At 41.0% G+C, this 16,641-nt stretch overlaps 1 protein-coding gene across 1 annotated transcript in view; it reads left to right on the forward strand.

Moving 5' to 3' along the window:
• The first annotated feature begins 6,303 nt into the window (after positions 1-6,303).
• Positions 6,304-16,641, forward strand: part of stag1a (STAG1 cohesin complex component a) — a 44,543-nt gene continuing 34,205 nt past the window's right edge. Inside the window, exon 1 of the mRNA XM_088613930.1 lies at positions 6,304-6,482. The gene's annotated coding sequence lies outside the window, so the exon portion shown is untranslated. The remainder of the gene's footprint in view (positions 6,483-16,641) is intronic.

A 16,641-nucleotide genomic window follows, 5' to 3' on the forward strand; every position in this document is an offset into this window, starting at 1 on the left:
GTCAGGCTATGTCTGCAACATGAATATGCTTACAGCATCATATGATTATGGTGGAGAACTTAGCTTTGGCGATAAATGAAAGGCAATTATTGACAATTATTGAAAATACTTGTAAATGTGAAAATAATTATTTACCATTTGAATCTTAATAATGGTATAATTATAATACTTAAGCATTTATTATTATTATTATTATTATTATTATTATTATTATTATTATTATTATTATTATTAATAATAATAATAATAATAATAATAATAATAATAATAATAATAATAATAATAATAATATTAATCTACAGAATCACATCCAGAATGTTGGAAGGAAACTATATGATTTTCTTTTGATACTTTCAAAAAGGAAAAAATGGAAATGAATAAAACATGACTGCAATCTACAAACAAATAAACATGATCAGGATCATTCCATTATATTAAACTGAGGTTTAATAAATGTGGTTTTATTTTTTTGTGAATTTTGACCATTGCTGTTAAAAGCACGAAATGCAGAAATCACCTGAGGGCCAAGCAGTTCTATTTTGCTTTATTTTGTGGTTTGTCCAGGGACAGCCTGGCAGAGCTCCCTGCCTCTGGCTGAGTACTTTAACTAATAGCCTTTCGTGTATTAGAAGTGGAAAATAAAAACATAAAAAGGTTACAAATGAGAGGAGGCAATTTGGCCCACCTAGCTTATTTGGTTTCCAGAACCTAACTGACTGAAGGATTTCAGCTATCCATTTCTTGAAAGAAACCACGATATAAGCCTAAAGCTCAACTTAAAGAAACTACTCTTTTTTGGTTAAATATGTAGTTAATATCTAGAATTACCGAAGTTCTCAAAAAGCAGCAAACTGTTAATGTGACTTAAGAGATAATAGTATCATTTTAAAGAAGCTGAAAATAGCCTTTATAACCAATTCCTGTACAAAAGTGTGTCACAGTAATTTGCGCAGGAGCGCACTGCAGGCTTATTCGTCATGGCAACTCCCAGAATTAAAGAGAAGTCTCAGAAAATAGATTTTAGAGGTTTCTGTAACAGTTGTTGCTTCTAACCCTTCAAATTCAGAAATTCTTTGGATCACTGACAATATGATGCACAACAAAAATCTAAAAACTTCATCACGATGACAAATATTATTTCATACATTTGACCTCAGCCAAGAAGGTTCAGCTGTCAGCGTAAAGTACCTGACTTGGAGAAAAAGAGGATGTTTGGGTTTATTTATAAGAGAACTTTGCCTGAGGATTTTCCACCCTTCAAAAAGCAGCTGTGTAGTCTGTCCTTTGTGTTTTTGTCTATGAAACCTCTACTTCCCCCTCAAGCATGAAAGTGGATGTCTTTAGAAGATGGATAACACTTAAAGCCAATGCGCATACGACTGTATGTACAATCTGTTGTCTTCCACTATCCATAGAAGGAACCCTTGAAAAGCAGAGTTCAGTTATCTTACTTCCACAGAAACACAGCTGCCTTTCTGTCTTATTAAAAATTAGATTTTAAGATTAGTTTCTCTCTGTGTATCTAGCAGGTCTAACCATTCCACAGCTAAGTACTGTACCTTGCCACAAATACAAAGCTGACAAACACAAACTTACTTTGTGGGTTTGGATAAAAAGTTTGCTGAAGACAAGTGTCCTGCTACTGCTGGCGAACTGGGACTGGAGAAGGAAATGAGAGAATGAAGCTGGCATTGGTATTCAGATCCACACCAGTCTGAATGACTCCACATGAAAATGGGAAGGAGAATCAAGATGACAGCACGTATTACCCAGTGCTCACAGGGATCTCTCATGCAGGCTACTGTATATGTGCAATTCAGTACCTGTGCCTGCATCTGACATTGGAAAATAAACAGAAGATTGTTGACTGGATTGTGAAGAAGAGCTCTTTGAAATATACTGCCAAAGGAACAGGGACTGAAGTGAAGTGAAAAATGTATATTTCTCCTATCATTCCATCTTCATTACAATAACCCTGCCTCCCCTCCAAACACAGGTGAAACAAAAATGAACAAAATTGTACGATATGATTATTTTATTCCATTTGGCAGAATGTTTGTGTGCTCTATGGAATTAATCTACGTTCTTGAACACTTGGTTATTAATACAGTTGCTTGTTATCGAAATAATAATAATAATAATAATTATAATAATTGCTTATACTTATATAGTGCTTTTTCTGGACACTCCACTCAAAGCGCTTTACAGGTAATGGGGACTCTCCTCCACCACCACCAATATGCAGCATCCACCTGAAATAAGCTTTTGACAAATAAGATCACTCCAGCACTTTCTCTACAGCATCCACCACAGCCATATCTTTTAGCATTTTTTTCTTGCTTAGAGAAAGGCAACAGTTCAATGGTGAGAAAGTGGGCTTTCAGTTATTATTAGGCTCTAGACTGTTATTTGTCTTCGGAACCAGAAGATCAGAAACTACGTTTTCTAGGAACACGACAGAACACAAAGACCTTGAGCCAACCCTGATAGCCTGGTAACCAAGGAAACCTAGAGCGGCCTGTTCCAGCTTTACTCTTTATCCTGATTTATGCCCCACCTGATTGAACTTTACCCAGAAAACCTTTGACAGCTGCTTTGCCTCGTCACGTTCAAAAGTGCAACTATTCAAAGTTGTAAAAGCCTTAAAATCAAGAGATAGAGGGTGGTGAGTCAGGTTGGATTAAAAGATTTAAATCTAAATGTATTTTAGATTAAATAAATCATATTGAAAAAGATTCAGTTCTTTAATTTCCTATTTTGATATTTTCTCCGTGGATCACTGTAGCCAAATATAAGTAGGCCACAACTGACAGACCTTATTAAAAAACAGGAATAAGAATCACTCCAAAATGAAATATATTGTTTAACCAGACACATAAAGTTATTTGTAAATTAGCTATCCTAAAACATACAGTATATCTGCAAAGGAGTTTGATAAGAGCAAACTAAAAACAGAGGCAATTAACTGTGGTACATGATGGGTGAAATGGGTTGAAAAACACTTGTATTCCTTCAAGAACTTAAAAATAATCAAACAGCAGAGAGAAGTTCCCATTATAACTGCCTACTTGATAGCACTAAGTCCATCCATTCATTTTCCAGCTGCTTTATCCAGTACAGGGTAGCAAGCAATGGGCACAAGGCAAAATAATCCCAGGATAGGATGGATGCCGATCCATTCCTGAGCACAGCACCAAGTCAGTTCAGCTATTTCAGTTCAGTAGGTGTTCTCAAACCCATGTGTCTAAATATCATTGTTAAAAGATTCAGCCGTACAAATAGGGAAACAAACACATCAATAAATAAAGCAGATGAATCATCTCAGTGCCCCATTTAGTTCGAATGTAATGCAACTGTATCTTCTTTCAGCTGGGTACACAACATCACAGATGAGTCATAAGTCCCTAAAGATAGATGCATAACCATTAACAAATAATTATGCAAATCAAGATTTATTTTCAAAACGAGGAGCCCTGCAAACTCATTTACGATGGAATAAGGCTGGTAGAACAATTCAACGAGATCGTTTTCTACTGAAAATTCACTTTTTTTTTAAATGCACAATGATCATTTTGTATACAAGGAATGGATATTTGATTTTTGCGTGATCACTTAGAGAAGTGTACAATAGCATTTATGTTCAGCACTTTTTGTTTGAAGGAAAAAACGTTTTGTATAAAAACTATTCAAGGGGGAGTTTAATCTTTGGCAAGTTTGGAACCGGAAAGTAAAATAACTAAATATGCTTGAAAGAATAACAAGGAGCATTAGTGACTCATAATCACATCATATGAAAAGCAAATACTGTTGGCAAGTATTTATTTAAAAAGCTATGGGTCCAATTATGCATATGCAAACCATTAAATAATAAAATCTCAAGAGATTTAAACAGTAGCCTTGTTTTAAATCAGTATTACCTATGTTATCATTATTATTGCTGTGATTTGTGTAGTATTTATGTTTTCATTTAATTTGTATTTAGTTTATTTTCAGTTTGTGCTTCCTGGTGTTATAGGGCTTCAATTTGCATTTATCAAGAGCAATGTACAGCAGTCTTAAGCACTGTGCACTTTAAACTGAAAGGCTGTGGATTTAAACACCAGGTGAAGTACTCCCCTTAAACCCTTTGACTTTCTCTAGTCATTTCAGTGTAACGCCCAGCGATATCAATTGGTGGAAATATAAATTGGATAAAAGCGCAAATTAAATATGTTTATTATAACTGGCCAGTCAGTTTAGGTTACAGTCAGGGTCGCCCATCACAAACAATAAGGTGTATTAATTTCACACATCATCCAGGTGGGGCTGCACATTGGTGGTGGTGGAGGGGAGTCCCCATTACTTGTAAAGCGCTTTGAGTGGAGTGTCCAGAAAAGAGCTATATAAGTGTAAGAAATTATTAATTATTGTTATTATTACTTTAAGAAATGAGAAAGGTTGCAAACAAGAGGCTGACTTGTCTACCAGACAAATTGGCTGCTTATAGCTTATTGGTGGAAATACCTCATCTGATGTCTTGAAAGCGGCCAATGAATCATCTTCAATAACACTGCTAGCCTGTTGCATACACTAACAACCTTCTGTATCGAAATATGTTCTAAATGTGTGTCCTAAATTTTAAAAGCACTTCTCCAATTTTTTTGTCTTCTGTCCTGTGGTGCAATCTTTCACTCTTGATTTGGTCTTTGCCTTTTTAAATACTTTAACTGAGTTCCCTCATAGTCCCCTCTGTTTAAGACAATAAAGATTAAATTATTTTTCCCTGGCAGTGTAGCATATTCCTTTAAACATGAGAGCATAGCTGTTGACTCTTCTTTGGAATGTTCCTTCAACAGCAAGATTTTTTTTGGAGGGGGAAATACCGATTCTCACTTTTTTCCAACATAGCCTGACACAATTCTTGCCTTTTTCATTGCTTCTCCACGTGCCCTATGTGTGTGAAATAATGTGTGGATAAAAATTAATCTTTTTTAATTGAATTTTTATTTTCTCGTAAAGAGCCTCAATGAGCTCAGCAGGTCCTGTCTTATGTTCAAAATTCACATTTACAAAGTAACCTGTCCTGTCTTGAATTGTGTCTAAGTCTTTCTGGATTGAATTTATCTGCCTCGAGTCAGTTGCTGTGTGGAAAAGTGGCTCTTTTCCCTCTGGAACAGAATTTCCAGCCCAGAGCCCCAGTATGGCAGAATGGAACCTGAACTGAAGGGGGTTCCACTCTTTGGATGAGAAATAAACAAGGTCCTGACTGCTTGGTCTTTTAAGATCCCGCGGCACTGTCAGAGTAGGAGTGTTAACCCTGCTGTCCTGGCTAAATTCCACTTCTGGCCTCCCCAGAGCCTTTCTCTTATGTCCAAGTACTTTCACATCTCTTCTCAGTTATTCCAGAATCAATATTGTCACTATAAATTGAAGAAGTGGAGTGGTTGTAAGACAGATTTTGACCTCACTGTTTACATCACAACAGTTTGAGCACTCACCCCTTATCTGAACTCTGGTTTCTTTCCATTATCCAGTTTTCTAATCAACTATTTACATGACCTTTGCCTACTATCGTCAGTATTAAGTATTAATCTTTAAACACCATCAAGCCTTCTCAAAATATAAAAATGTGTTCATAACTGCGATAACTTTATCGTTAAATAATAATAAATTAGCATGTTTGAATCACATAAGAATAAACTGATAAGATAATAAAACGGAGAGCGAATTTACAGGACAACTCCAATCTATATAAGTTGTGAAATACAGAAGACGTATTCTAACACTGCTCTGAGCCTTCAAATGACCACGGACGATCCCAAAGTGAGTCAAGCCGTGCCTCAGTCATCTCCCAGGCACAAAGCTGCTTTAAAATACAGTGTTTCTCCCCCCCCCGTTTTAAACTGTGTGTTTTTTTCTTTTGCTCTTCATTGAGTCTGGAACGCCTTGCGTTTCTGTACCCCCTGGTGTGAACTGCATTTCTTTCACAGCCATCACAGGCGCCGGACACCATCACTCCGGGCCGCCAGGGAGAAACACAAAACACCGCTTGTGTTTGTCCCATGCAGGATCCCGCTTTCCCACAAAATGAAAAAGCAAACAAACAAAACCGGGTGCTGTCACTCCATGACCCTCCTCCCCCTATCACCACCACCACCACCCCCATCTCGGCACAGGATCCCTCCCTCCTGTGCTGACGTAACAGCGTGTCCTCTGTTGGCTGACATGAACGGCGGGGTCTTTCAAGCCCTCCCTTTAGCCCCTAGGCGCGCCTCTGCTGTTCCCGCCTGTGTCCGCCAGAGGGCGCTCTGGTTCCGGTCTGCAATTGCGCCATTCGATTGTGGAAAATGCCACCAGATGGCGGCTTAGGATTGCTGCTCTTCTGAAAGGCGCGGTTCCGCTCGCGGTCCAATTTCCAATAAAAAACCTTCGCCGTTTTTAAAATATTTTCGATTTTTTTTTCTTCCGGAGAGGGGCAAACGGTCCGGGAATGGACGGCAAAGGTGAGTTAGTTTGGGTTGGGGTTTTTTTTTCCGGGCTGGAGGGAGAAGGGAGACGGAGCGCGGATTAAAGATGGAGGACGAAGAGGGAGAGACAGGGTGCAGGTGGGGGATGGGGAGCGGCTGCAGGAGGGAATGTGCTTTGCTTTTTCCCGCTTGCATTATTTAAGGATCTGAACGATTTCTCGTTATTGCTGTTTGTGAACACGACTGTCCGAAATAGCTGTGATCCAGTTGGCCCTTTTTAATTCAAAGTCACTGTGTCCCGTGAAGGTTCCACTTTAATGCAACGAGTCTTTTTTTTTCCCCCCGTGGAAGGCGGACATACAGAAAGCCTAGTTAGCCGAAATCCAGGCTCTCGGGACAGGAGCTCTTTTGTTATTGCTTTCTTGCCGAGGAGTTACAGTTTCTTTGTAACGTCTGCCCGTGGCGAGGTTATTGTTCTGCGGTAGTGTGTGTGTGTCCGGCTTCACCGCGATCGCCATTGTGCAAGCTCGTTTGTGTATTAACACAAACACCGGGTGATGGGTTTTATTTAGCACGATTGCGCCGTTTGCACGCCAGACAAGGGGAGACGAGTCTCTCGAACCAAGCTCGCTGCACTTGTGTGTGTTATAAGTGGAGTCAGATGACGACATGCTGATGATTTGTTTTGCCTTTGGTTTTTTTTTTTCCTCCCTTCCTCAAGATCCAGCGTGCATTTCTGAAAAATTAGCGGGGAAACGTGCTTCTAAAGTCCCGAGATGAGGAGGGGGGGGGAGACCGCAGGTCACACGCACGGTGCGGGGATCTGGCCGTGCTCGCTGGTCGAGACGCACTCGGACGCGGCGGGGAGGAAATTTGTTTACAATCCGGGTCTGTAACCTGGGACTGATGAGACGTGTGTGTGCGGGGAGGGCTGCTGTCCTGCCTCTTGCGAGAGTTGGCAAGTTCTGCGTACCCCGACCTTTGACCCGTATTGTGCACTGGATTCGTCTCATTTCATTAAAACAATTCAGCTCCAGTCAGTGTCTCAACCCCGGCCCACTGCAGACACCGCCTCGCCATGAAGCTCCCCATGCTGTTGGCGCCCCACTCTCTTCAGCCTAGCCTGTTCTCAGTCTTGCCGACAGGATCGCGTCCTGCTAGGGGCTTTGGTCTGGACCTGTGACCTTGGAGGTGCTGGGGCTGTGTGCATGGCCACCTTAAGTTGGGTGAAGTGTTTCATTCGGCAGGGAAGCTGGGATTCCTGTGTCTGGAACTTTTGGCTGAGTTATTTTGTGTGTATCCCTGCAGTTCTTTCATATTTCACTGCCACGGGGGAGTGGTGGAAAAACTCGAGTGTTGTGTGTAAAGTGTTGTTTGCATTTTGTTGGCACCAAAGCACACAGACCCCCAGATCACATGGCCACTACAGTAGCTGCAGAGAGCCAGTCCATTTTATTGCTGTTGTAGTTCTTTGCTGGAGAAGATCTGCAGACGCCGTGGTTAAGAAGTGTGCCCCTTTTTTCCCCTTGTGCTCCTCTTATTTTCTTTTTGCCCGTTGCAGAATTCTTTTGGTCGGCTCCATCTTTATTTTACGAAGAAAAGCTCTTTCTGCAGCTCCTCGTTACAAACCTTGTGTAGCCCCTGTTGCCTTTTTAGAAAGCCGTGGAATGCCACGGAATAGCATTCCAAACCTCACGGCTTCTGTTGAACATGTCCTCAGGAAGAGCGTGGTTTGATTTCACAGCCCATTATTTAAAACCATTCAAATTCCGTTTAGCTTCCTTGCTTGGGTTTGTTCGCTAGCTCGGCAGGTACCGCAGCCTGTGAGACCAGGTGGTTGGGTTCACACCTGTCCGGACTGCCTGTGAAATGAGATCTGAATTAAGCTCAGCAGTCACAGAACCTGTTAACTGTAGGAAAGGGATTGAGGCTGGAAGGCGTGTCAGTGTGTCTCTTCTGGGGCCCCATTTTACCCTCTCCTCACATTATGGTTGTCCTTCAGGTGTTCTGCTGTTCATTTGTGGCTGGTAAGTCAAAAACTAGCACACTGACAACAGTGTTCGATAACTTTATGAAATGTATTAGGCCCCAGGTTACCTTATCCAGGTGGATGCTGCACCTTGGTGGTGGTGGAGGGGGGTCCCCATTACCTGTAAAGCGCTTTGAGTGGAGTGTCCAGAAAAGCGCTATATAAGTGTAAGGAATTATTATTATTAATTATGCATCTACTTTTTTTTGTACCGTTTGAACATAAAGCTGATTGAACTGTTTTCTCAGCTTGTGTTACCTGGTGGTATGTAGCGAAATAAACCCCACTCGTTGCTAGTTCAAGATCTTGATATGGTACATTAACGGGAAGAAATGTACTCTGTGGCAAGATGGTGTGAAGTATCAAGCTTACGCGCATTCTCAGAGCTTGATTTCAGCGTGGCTTTGCCAAATGGGCCAGGTAGGCCTTAATCAAGGTTTGGGGGTATGGCTGTTTTGGCTACTTGTGGGATAGTCTCTGAAATGTTTGTTTAGAAATTCTGTTGTAGTGGCTGTGATTGCTGTCTGTCTGAAGGGATGTGGCAATATTTAAATGATGAAATCCAGATGGCTGCTTGTGACTTTGGACATGATGATCAGCATGTAAATTGCTGGTCAGAAATATTTGGATCTTAAAAATAGAATTCTTGCTTTTAACCTGGTTTTCTGTAGGTTTTTAAATGGTGTTTGAGGTTACACAAGACGGTGCATCGAAAGAAATGAAATCCTTGATTGTTTTCAGTAGTTCGGTGACAGATTTTTCTTGTGGCCACTTGCACAGTACCTCCTCAGTTATGTGGTACAGTTGTCCTTAAATGGCACTCAAATAGCTTCCCTTCTGTTGACGTGTTCTGAGTTAAAAAAAACAGTTATTAGGTTTCCAAGGTATAATTGTTGTGATGCTTTCAGTGCTGTTCTTAAAAAGGAAGAGCTTCATCTGCCAGCATACTGTTTTGCGTCCTTTCGCGTTGCGTAACATTAACAGGGTATGCATTCGGTTTGGCAGGCAGCGCCAGTGTAGATCAGGGTTGAGTTCTTGTAACGATGACTTCAGCTATTTTTAATCTGCCGGCTCAGGAAACGGGGCCGAGTGTGAGTTGCACAAGGCAGATGTCGTGCAGAGATGGAGGTTTAGATATTGGGGTGGGAAAAAAAATAAGAGTAGAGTAGCAGTAGAGACTAGTGTGCAAGTGGCACAGGCTTTCATTTGCCCTTAACCTCTTCTTGTCAGACAGGGAGCATGCGTGAGTAATGACTGAGGGTGTGTTTTGTGTGACTAGTCGTAATACTTGGAATGAAGGAGCAATGGCCACCTGTTTACTGTACAGCCCTGGCAAACGGATACAATGCAAGGTGCTGCTCACTGGTGCTTGAATCACAAACTACAGCTTTCACCCCGCTCTTCAAATTCTATACTGCCTCATTTTTTAAAATTATTTTGGGCTCTGAAGTCGTTCTCAGTGACTCCTGTGGATGCTGCAGAGCTCAGGAAGGTGAATGGAAGCCGTTAAACCAGTCCGTGTCCTGTCTGAGAGGGCAGCACATATTGGCTGAGATGTCAGGTGTTGCTTCCAGAATTAGGTGTTAAGTTCCTTGACTGCTGCAAATTCAGTATCTGCTCCACTGCTATACTGTACCTCGTCCTGTGACTTGGGCAGCTTGCTTTATTTACTGCAAACTTGAAGCCATTAGAGATGCTTTGTTGTTGAGTTTTCTTTCCGTTGGCAATGAGACTTTTACCCAGAAATTTAAGACCACTGAATTAATGTCCCAGGATTCAAGCGGATGACAAAAATACATTTTGTGGCTGTTTATGTGAGCCTGCTGTATTGCTTGTTTTCATTCATTTTGATAAGACCAGAAACGTGGACCAGTGAACACGGAACCGTCTCGTCATAATTCACAGCAATATTGCAGGTTAGGGTACGTATGTGTGGGGGAGTGCTGTTCAGTTATTAATTCCCGGTCATTTTGTTGCACGTTTCAGCAGTTGGGAAAACTGGAGAGAGTTCCAGCTCTTGTGAATCTGAAACTGTTTTTTTTTTCTTGTGATACAAGATAGGGATGTTCCTCCTCTCTTCTAATGTCCTTGCTTTTCACTGTGCAGTGGGCAGCATTGTTTTCCTCTTGTACAAATATCAGGGGCCATTAGGTAACCCATTTGTAATTCCGAGGAGATTAGAGGCAGGTGAATCATTTCTTCTCTCTTGCGTGAACAGTAGCTGTTCTATTCTAAGATTCCCTAGGGGAATCTACTGTATATATGTACTGCGATGTTAGACGACAGAGAATACAATGTCACTTTTAATGATGAAGTCGGATACTTCATGCCAAGTTAAAATTTGTCATTGTACCCCATTTCCTTAAGTGAGGATCTGAAGGAGATGCAGTAAAAGGTTAAATAAAGTTGAATAGATAACTATGACAAAGTGAGAGCCTTGCATATGCTTGTAATAGTAGGCATCTGATTGAACCTGAACAAAAAAAAGTTTAACGGAACATTTGAAAATGCTGCTGGTGTTAATTTAAGCGTGTTTGAGACTATTCCGATTTCTGTGACTAAGTATGTAGAAGACACGTTTTGAATAACCGTCCAGCTTTCCTGTTTAGGCAGAATTAGTAATATTTGAACTCAGTTCGGAGTATTGTTTTGTTGCTGTTCATCCACAATAGTCAAAGGTTTCTCTTTCTTCATGGTTTTTCCTTTTCATATTTTTTAGGTCCTGGTACCTTAAATATATGCAGTTGCTGAGCTTCTAAGTTTAGCCCCAGTGGGGAGATAAAAGTCAGGTTTTGCAGTTAGCATGCTCTTTGATTTTGATGCAGATGGCAAACGAAAGATGGAGGGTACGATTAAGGTGGAAAAGAAGCAAATAGGCCTTTTCACTGTTTAAATTCAAGGACTTTATAAACTGTTACTGAACTGATTCTCAGGAGGGCACAGATCGCATGATTGTGCTGTCCACTCTTCTGGAAATGGTGCAGGATCTCATTGGACTCAAGTGAAACTGGCCAGCTGTTTCATTTTGCCACCGACGTGCGTGATTAAATGTTTGTTGATGTTAGCAGGGCTTCGATCCTTTCACTCTTTAGCATTGATCTGTGACAAGGATGGCCTTGCTCTCGGACTGAGCTAGAGTTATGTGTTGGACTTTTTTAAAACTCTCTACGTTTAGCTCAGCGGTTCCCAATCCGGGTCCTGGTGTCCCACATACCCGCTGGTTTTCATCCCATCCCATCCTTCATCGGATAGTTGAGGCCTCTATTGTTCTACAAGGGTGCTTTGTTGGAATACTTGCATTTTGTTTCTAGTCAGAAGTTTGGAATTTTATTTCGCTTGCAAAATACAGCAGTCAAAGCACCAATATGTTTTAAGGGCCAGGAACAAGCAGCTCAAAATAATCTTATTATTAAGTCAATGATTCTTATTTAATTGTGTTACTGAGAGCTCAGGCTTGGCTGGAACAAACACCAGCAGGTGTGTGGGTCACCAGGACCAGAACCGGGAGCCACTGCTTTAGCTGAAAAGAAGTTGAATTCTTCCTTTTCTACTGCTGGAGTAGCTTTCTTACCTCTGCGCGAGATCATTGCATCACTCCTTCCATCTGGACCTCACTGCCTGTTGTTGGGCCTTTGGTGGCATCACTTGTTTGTGCCATGTGGTAAGCCCGAAAATGCCAATAACGCTTCTCTCTCTGGGTAAGACGCACAGTACTCCCGACAGGCTGGGACTCAACCACTCAACCATTAGTGATCTCAGTGGGGCAAAATTTCCAATCGTTCCAGTTCTCAGGAGGATCTGTGGTTGTCTCCTCCGTTCTTTTCCATTATAAAAACATTGGACTGCGTTTCTTGTAAGGTGGAATCTTTCCAACCTGACTGGAAATTTTATGGGATTCGAGACGAAGTAATTATCGCACACTTTATCAAGCACTGTACTAAACATTAGCCTTAGGGCATATGGCATTTACTCAGGTGTGTGTTTGAATCGGCTTCTTTTCTAAACTTGTTTAGGAGTGTTTTTAAACAGCCCAAGCAATGGAATGGCCAAGTCAAACCATTTAAATCATGGTAATTTTCTGTGTAGCTTTGAATGTGCTTGAATTGTGGATTGCGGGCGGTGTATAGCCGTACGATAGCAGTTTTGATTACCAGGTGTTCTGAAAGACAGTAAATCTTCACGTTACATTTCTCTGTTGCCAAAGCTTTCCGGTTTTCCTTCGTCTGCATGTTTTGCCAGTGAAGATTACTGAAAGGAGTTTGGAACACCTCAGTAATGTGAACTTGAGACAACTAGATGAATCATAGCAGTTGGAAAGTTTTTATCTGATTCTTTTGTTTTTCAGTTGAGTCTGGAATGATCTGTTTTTAGCAATGGAAACCGTTTAATTTACCAGCTATGTTAATTGGCTATTCCACGATAACATGCCAGTTGACATACCTGTATGCAACATGTATTTTATTAGCTGTAAAACATTTACTTGAGCTTTTTGTAGTACTGTCCAATGTTAGATATAATAGCTCGTCAAAGCTTACTTTTTACACAAAGCCTTTTGATAATAAAGGCTTTGTCACAGGAAGGCTGAACTATTTGAGTAAACTTTCCTAAAGAGCCTTTTCTTTTCAGAGTTATTTATTTTGTCAAGTCACAGACAGAACTCCTTTAACATTATACAACTTTCAGAATGCCGTCTTTCAGCACAGAGTGCTTGGATTGCGAAAGAGGTGATTTAAAGCAGCTTATCAGTGCTGTGCTGTAAATGGGGAAAATGAGATAATATCCATAATGTAAGGGTTTGATGAAAGTGTGGGAAGTTGTGCTTTTGTAGAAGCAGAAATTGTCCTTATGCAGGAATAGATGGGTGGAAAGGTTATTGCATTGCACTTATGCTGAAACGCTGCTGTGTACAAGACCGATTAAAGCTGGTATGAAGGTTGTCATAGTCGCCTGGGTTGGAGCCACACTGTTTGTGCGTGTGTTAACATGATATTAGCCTGGAGGCTGTTTTAGGAGCAGTGTTACTCATTTGTTGTTAATTCGGTTTGGGCCCTATCGCTTTTCTGTCTGTCTTGATCTGTTATGCATTTGATCTACTCTTTTTTTTATGCACTTAATAAATGGCTAGGATTGTTGCCTTGTGGTTCAACCAGCTAGCGATGAACTGGGACGAACAGGACTCTTCCTTCTCTACGAGACCTTAGAGACTGTACTGCTTGCTTAAAACATGGGTTTGGTTTAGGGGAGGATCCAAACACAATAGAGTCGGCTGCTTCTTAATATACTTAATGATCCTGGACTTTTGTTAAACAGGCATGTGGTAGATGTAAGCACAGAAAACCCAAAGGTTCATTTCTAGTCTTTCTTATGTCTTTTTGTGAAACATTGGTTCATGTTAAGGTTAGTTAATTAAGATAGGGAAGTTAAGGTTTAAGCCTACCAGTTTTTATTCTTTCTAGATTAGCAGCGAAAACTGTACTGTAGACTAACACTCTAAATCTGTTCTTGTTCTCTGAAAGCTCAGGGATTTCCTGTAGTAATAAAATGTATTATATGCTCTACAGAGTTAAGAAGATCCACGCTTAAACAGGTTAAGTGTAGTGTATTACTTAAATGTTACATTTAAACAAGCAGGTGAGTGATTTAGTAATGCTGACACTACCAGAAACATTTTGCCAAAGTCTTTTCTCAAATGCTCTCTCTGCTTTTAGGTGGAATTTGAATAAGTTCCATTATTTCTCCGTCCTCGGCTAAGAAGGTTGTGGTGACACGATAAATCATTGAGTAGATTACAGGAGGTAGCTTATTCATTTCTTGTAACTAAGAAAGTATTCATTTCTTAAATTCAGATATCGTCCTGCTGTTCCTTCGAGGATACCCTTGTCAGTTTTGCCAAAGGTTTGTTCCCCAGCCCTGCAACTCTTGGTGTAAAGATAAAGTCTCATTTCTTCTCGCCAGATGTGTCTCTGAGTGTTTTTTTTTTTACCCTTTGTTGAGTGGGTGGATGGTACAGTTTGCTCTGGCTGGAACAGCGTGTGCATCGTTTTAAGATGTTGGAGATACAGCCCAAGCCTCCCATCATGTAGTCAGGACTGCACCCAGTCTTGAGTGGGAAACCATCCAGGTGACGTGCGAAGACTGAGAGGAAAGCAGCTCGGACAAGACAGGTCGAGTGTGACTTTCGTCTGGGTACATCCCAGTCCAGCAGCTTTCTTTTTTTCACACCGCCTACAGCTCTGCAATGTGCTGTTATTCATTTAGCCGATCATACAGCAAGAAACCACAGTTATATTACTGCTGCTCTCCGGGGAACTGTGTCATGTTTGCCACTTGTCTTACAGCAGAGCATTTTCAAGATCTTGACTTTACATTTATTTTGTTGTCGAAGCCTTGTACTTTCTGTGATGCCATTGTGTTGCAGGCTCAGTCCTGTTGCTGTAGGAGCCATTTCTAAGGTGATAAATGCTTAGAGGAAATAACTCCATAGAATTAGCTCATTTAGGAGAACACCGGCCTGTTTATGATCTTATCGGAAAGCAGATCGGCTGCTTCTTTGCTTCCCTGCCTTTCAGTTTATGCATGGTAGTTATGTGAATGTCTTGAAATCCTTCTAAAAATGAAGTCTACTATTTCATTTAAGGACTGCCAAAGTATGGACACAGAACGGTGTATGAAGGCAGGGTTATCAGTTTTGTTTGTTGACTTGTCTCTGATAGCCTGTTTGTGTCGATACATTTGGAACTGTAAAGGTGGTTTCCTCTTTGCTGTATACTATGTACACTCAATGCTTTAGCATAAGTTTAGCACATACAGTAGCTGTTTTTTTCAGCTTTACGTAGCTGCATATTCAAGGTTTGGAAGACCAAAACTGAAGAATCACATCGTTGTAGGGTCTGTCGCTCACCTTTTTCACAAAGGCATTCAGACCCAAAATGTCTCAAAAGTACCCCAGTTTGAATCTGAAGAATTGTTTCCTTTTGAAATAAAGCCTTCACTGAACTTCTGTCATTGTGAATCTTTGTATTGTTCTTTGACTTGAGGATAAAGACTTGTACACAAATGACTAGTCAATGTTGCTGAGAGGCCCATGGTCTGGGCCTGTCTTCTGAGCTGGCCACTCCAGTGGTATTTTGGCATTAAGGTTGTGACAGCTGCCACAGTCCGCGTCTTTCTATTGATAACTTATCAGCCTTGAACTTTGGATGTGTCCAGGTCCTCCCAAGGGAAGGGATTCATGTAAAGTGTTTTGTGTGGAAGATATGGGTGTAGCTGGTCCACATGCGAAAGTCCAACACGGAGCATCCAGTGCTGAAGTGAAGAAAAACTTGCAGGAAAGAATGCACTGCTGTTTGGTTTCTCTTGATCTTTTCTTTTTATCAGCAATGAATCTGCGAGGTAGGGACATTATAAATCTCTTGATGCTTAAGGAAAAATAAACCTCTTGGATTTGATGGCAGCGCTGTTCATTCCAAGACGTGTGAGGAGTCCGGGTAAGGAGGTTGTTTGAAGTGTACATTTCCATGAGATTTCAGCCTGGTCTTTTCCTGCATTAAACAGAAATCGTAGAATGTTTTCACACTTCCTCTATAGGCAGTGTTTTCCAGACATTTAGAGGTCTCTTAAGTTTAAAGAAAACTGTAGTCTCCTCGCCCATCATTGACACAGACCCACCCCCTTCGACTCCAGAACATTCCACCTTCAGGTGAATAGGCCCTTTATTCCACTTGGGAGCAAGTTAAAGTTTTTCCATGGTCTGCCTGGCTACAGGCCTGAAAAGGGGAGTGTTAGTGTCTGTTTCTTTCCCTTTCCTGTGTTTTAACAGAAAGCCCCTCAAGAGGTCATGAAAGTTCACCCTTATCAAGTTTAGGAAAACATTAAAGGATTTTCTTTTGTTTTGTATGTACAGTTCCCCCAGTAAGGTAAGTTTTGTTCTTGTAAGCTTTGTTTAGCTGATATAGTGATGGCGGTGGGGGGGAACTAGGCTTATGATGAAAAAATAATGAGGCTGGTTTCTTGGACACTTTAGAACCCATCTCTCCCATTAACAAAAAATATTTTTCCAACATTGTTGCTATTGGTAACGGCAGGATTCCACACTTTTAAAATGCATGGTTTAAGAATTACAGTGATGGCTGTTATGCAGTCTGTGATGGTAATTTGCTAAATAGC

Source organism: Lepisosteus platostomus, chromosome 2, assembly GCF_059453375.1.
Source record: "Lepisosteus platostomus isolate fLepPlt1 chromosome 2, fLepPlt1.hap1, whole genome shotgun sequence".
NCBI classification, from domain to species: domain Eukaryota; kingdom Metazoa; phylum Chordata; class Actinopteri; order Semionotiformes; family Lepisosteidae; genus Lepisosteus; species Lepisosteus platostomus.